Raw genomic sequence first — 5,000 nt, forward strand, 5'->3', positions numbered from 1 at the left:
TTTGGCCATGGGGGGGAACCCCCGTGAAGAGGGTCCAGTGCTGGGAACTCTCTCTGCCCCTTACCGGGCTCTCTCTCGCCGTGCCTGGACGGGCTTGCTTTCCATTCTTGGTGGGACCGACGCCGGCACCACATCTCCCCGGCTTTCTCTGCCCCCGTGCCCCACCGGGCAAACTTCGCTTCGGGGGTTCCACACTTCGGCAGTGGCCGGCGCCAGCCACTCGTCAACTTTTTTTCTTTTCCCCGCTTTCGTTGCCGAGCCCGGGCTGGGCTCCGGCTCACGGACGAGCGAAACCCATCCAACACCGCTGAGGGTGCGCCAGCGGCCGCTCCAAACCGCCGCGCCTTTGTTCGGCCCCGCGGGTCCCCTCTCTGACCCGGGCGAAAGCCACCGAGAAGCCAGACGGACCCCTGCCCAGCCGCCTGGCGGGTGGCTTGGAGCAGCCGCTCGGCAGCGCTGCCCTGGGAGTGCTCGGCGTCGCTTGTTCCCTCATATACGGAACTGGAGGGCCGTCAGCTCCGCGAGCGCACAACCAGCCGACCTCCGCCCAGCGGCAGGTCGCAGAAATCACGCCGGCTTGTACGATGACGTAGGCGGAGGCAGAGCGCAACAGCGACCCCTTGGCGACAAGCGCGATCTCCGCGGAGAGCACGTCTACTCGCCGAGGGAGAGCACGTCTACTCGCCGAGGGAGAGCACGTCTACTCGCCCAGGGAGAGCACGTCTACTCGCCCAGGGAGAGCACGTCTACTCGCCCAGGGAGAGCACGTCTACTCGCCCAGGGAGAGCACGTCTACTCGCCCAGGGAGAGCACGTCTACTCGCCCAGGGAGAGCACGTCTACTCGCCCAGGGAGAGCACGTCTACTCGCCGAGGGAGAGCACGTCTACTCGCCGAGGGAGAGCACGTCTACTCGCCGAGGGAGAGCACGTCTACTCGCCGAGGGAGAGCACGTCTACTCGCCGAGGGAGAGCACGTCTACCTCCCGCCTGAGGGAGAGCACGGGGGGGGGGGGGACAAAGACAGGCGGCAGCAGCTTCGGTGAACGTCACCCGGGAGGCGACCGGGGCTGTCCCGGGGCAGTCCCGGGAAGCCGGCGTCCGACACAGGGAACCGTCAGCTGCCGGACCGGGGCGAATCCCCGCGGCCACGGCAGGGGTGGGGGCTCGAAGACAGCCGGCAGCCGCTTCGGTGAACGTCACCCGGGAGGAGACTGGGGCCCTCCCGGGACCGTCCCGGGAAGACGACGTTCGGCACGAGATCCCGGCCGCGGCCGGACCGGCTCGAAGCCTCGCGGTCCCGGCAGCAGCCGGAGCCGCTCGCCGCCTCGGGCTCCCGGCCCCCTACAGATCCGGCGACTCGTTCGCGGGCGGCGGGGGGAGGCAGTGGAGGGGGTGCGGGGAGAAGCGGCAGCGGAGGCGGAGGGGGGGGGGGCTCGAAGACAGCCGGCAGCCGCTTCGGTGAACGTCACCCAGGAGGCGATCGGGGCCGTCCCGGGGCCGTCCCGGGATGCCGGCTTCCGGCACGGGGTCCCGGCCGCGGCCGGACCGGCTCGTATCCCCGCGGCTCCGGCAGGGGGGGGGGGGGCTCGAAGACAGCCGGCAGTCGCCTCGGTGAACGTCACCCGGCCGGCGACCGCGGCCGTTCCGGGGCCGTCCCGGGAAGCCTGCGACAGGCACGGGGTCCCAGCCGCGGCCGGACCGACTCGAAGCCCCGCGGCCCCGGCACGGGGGAGGCCCAAAGACTGGCGGCAGCCGCTTCGCTGAACGTCACCCGGCCGGCGACCGGGGCCGTCCCGGGGCCGTCCCGGGATGCCGGCATCCGGCACGGGGTCCCGGCCGCGGCCGGAGCGGCTCGAATCCCCGCGGTCCCGGCAGCAGCCGGAGCCGCTCGCCGTTCGGGCTCCCGGCACCCTACGGATCCGGCGACTCGTTCGCCGGCGGCGGGGGGAGGCAGTGAAGGAGGTGCGGGCAGAAGCGGCAGCGGAGGCGGAGGGGGGGGGGGGGCTCGAAGACAGCCGGCAGCCGCTTCGGAGAACGTCACCCGGCCGGCGACCGCGGCCGTTCCGGGGCCGTCCCGGGAAGCCTGCGACAGGCACGGGGTCCCGGCCTCGGCCGGACCCGCACTGGGTGCCGCCGCCTCGGGCTCTCGGGACGGTATGGATCCGCCGACTCGTTCGCCGGCGGCGGGGGGAGGCAGTGGAGGGGGTGCGGGGAGAAGCGGCAGCGGAGGCGGAGGGGGGGGGGGGCTCGAAGACAGCCGGCAGCCGCTTCGGTGAACGTCACCCGGCCGGCGACCGGGGCCGTCCCGGGGCCGTCCGGGGATGCCGGCTTCCGGCACGGGGTCCCGGCCGCGGCCGGAGCGGCTCGAATCCCCGCGGTCCCGGCAGCAGCCGGAGCCGCTCGCCGTTCGGGCTCCCGGCACCCTACAGATCCGGCGACTCGTTCGCGGGCGGCGGGGGGAGGCAGTGGAGGGGGTGCGGGCAGAAGCGGCCGCGGAGGCGGAGGGGGGGGGGGGGCTCGAAGACAGCCGGCAGCCGCTTCGGTGAACGTCACCCGGGAGGCGACCGGGACCGGCCCGGGAAGCCATCGTCCGGCCCCGGATCCCGGCCGCGGCCGGACCGGCTCGAAGCCCCGCGGCCCCGGCACGGGGGAGGCCCAAAGACTGGCGGCAGCCGCTTCGCTGAACGTCACCCGGCCGGCGACCGGGGCCGTCCCGGGGCCGTCCCGGGATGCCGGCTTCCGGCACGGGGTCCCGGCCGCGGCCGGACCGGCTCGAATCCCCGCGGTCCCGGCAGCAGCCGGAGCCGCTCGCCGTTCGGGCTCCCGGCACCCTACGGATCCGCCGACTCGTTCGCCGGCGGCGGGGGGAGGCAGTGGAGGGGGTGCGGGCAGAAGCGGCAGCGGAGGCGGAGGGGGGGGGGGCTCGAAGACAGCCGGCAGCCGCTTCGGTGAACGTCACCCGGCCGGCGACCGGGGCCGTCCCGGGGCCGTCCGGGGATGCCGGCTTCCGGCACGGGGTCCCGGCCGCGGCCGGAGCGGCTCGAATCCCCGCGGTCCCGGCAGCAGCCGGAGCCGCTCGCCGTTCGGGCTCCCGGCACCCTACAGATCCGGCGACTCGTTCGCCGGCGGCGGGGGGGAGGCAGTGGAGGGGGTGCGGGGAGAAGCGGCAGCGGAGGCGGAGGGGGGGGGGGGGCTCGAAGACAGCCGGCAGCCGCTTCGGTGAACGTCACCCGGCCGGCGACCGGGGCCGTCCCGGGGCCGTCCGGGGATGCCGGCTTCCGGCACGGGGTCCCGGCCGCGGCCGGAGCGGCTCGAATCCCCGCGGTCCCGGCAGCAGCCGGAGCCGCTCGCCGTTCGGGCTCCCGGCACCCTACAGATCCGGCGACTCGTTCGCCGGCGGCGGGGGGAGGCAGTGGAGGGGGTGCGGGGAGAAGCGGCAGCGGAGGCGGAGGGGGGGGGGGGGCTCGAAGACAGCCGGCAGCCGCTTCGGTGAACGTCACCCGGGAGGCGACCGGGACCGGCCCGGGAAGCCATCGTCCGGCCCGGGATCCCGGCCGCGGCCGGACCGGCTCGAATCCCCGCGGCCCCGGCACGGGGGAGGCCCAAAGACTGGCGGCAGCCGCTTCGCTGAACGTCACCCGGCCGGCGACCGGGGCCGTCCCGGGGCCGTCCCGGGATGCCGGCTTCCGGCACGGGGTCCCGGCCGCGGCCGGACCGGCTCGAATCCCCCCGGTCCCGGCAGCAGCCGGAGCCGCTCGCCGTTCGGGCTCCCGGCACCCTACGGATCCGGCGACTCGTTCGCCGGCGGCGGGGGGAGGCAGTGGAGGCGGTGCGGGGAGAAGCGGCAGCGGAGGCGGAGGGGGGGCGGGGGGGACGATAGTGGCGGGGGGCGGGGGGTGCTCGAAGGCAGCCGGCAGCCGGTTCGGTGAACATTCGCCGGGGCGGGGGGGCGACCTGTCCGTGCCCGGGGCAGCCCCGGGAAGCCGGCAGCCAGCACGGGGTCCCGGCAGCACCTGTTCCCTGCCCTGGGACTTGCCGTGCCCGGCGGCCGGTTGCCGGGTGGGGGGAGCGATGAGAGGCGGGGCGCAGCGGCCGGGGCAGCGCCGGGCCGCAGCGGGGGGCTGGGCGGGTGGGGTGGCAGCAGCGGCAAGAGGCAACGTCGGGAGGGGGGGCTCCGCGCAAACCGGTAACGGGGGCCGGGGGGTGTGGGGGGGGCGGTGGCGGCCGCGGCAAGAGGCAACGGCAGGCGGGGGGGCTCCGCGCAAACCGGCAGCGGGGGGGGGGCGGGGGGTAACGGCAAGAGGCAACGGCGGGAAGGGGGGGCTCCGCGCAAACCGGCAGCGGGGGGGGGCGGGGGTAGCGGCAAGAGGCAACGGCGGGAAGGGGGGGCTCCGCGCAAACCGGCAGCGGGGGGGGGGGCGGGGGTAGCGGCAAGAGGCAACGGCGGGAAGGGGGGGCTCCGCGCAAACCGGCAGCGGGGGGGGGGGCGGGGGGTAGCGGCAAGAGGCAACGGCGGGAAGGGGGGGCTCCGCGCAAACCGGCAGCGGGTGGGGTCGGGGGGTAGCGGCAAGAGGCAACGGCGGGAAGGGGGGGCTCCGCGCAAACCGGCAGCGGGGGGGGGGCGGGGGGTAGCGGCAAGAGGCAACGGCGGGAAGGGGGGGCTCCGCGCAAACCGGCAGCGGGGGCGGGGGGGGAGGCGGTCAGGAGCGGGGGGAGATTTCTAGAGATGCCGGCAGACCTTCTCCCCGGAGAACAGCGCTGTTGAAGAAAAGACTGCTTCAGAACACAACCTTTAATGAAAGACGCTCGATGAAAACAACACTTAATAAAAGAAGGTTTCATGCCGACTGCCTCTCTTCATTTACGCCGCCGCGGGGGGGGGGGGGTTGGGGGGGGGGGGGGGGGGGGGGGTTGGGGGCCGGGCGGGCGATACCAGGCGGCCCTCGTCCCGGGGAGCACGTCTACCTCCTGCCGCACGGCTCAGTGCACTAAGTCCCCCC

This window comes from Melanerpes formicivorus, unplaced genomic scaffold (assembly GCF_026170545.1).
Source record: "Melanerpes formicivorus ecotype bairdi unplaced genomic scaffold, bMelFor1.0.p_v2 SCAF_534, whole genome shotgun sequence".
Taxonomy (NCBI): domain Eukaryota; kingdom Metazoa; phylum Chordata; class Aves; order Piciformes; family Picidae; genus Melanerpes; species Melanerpes formicivorus.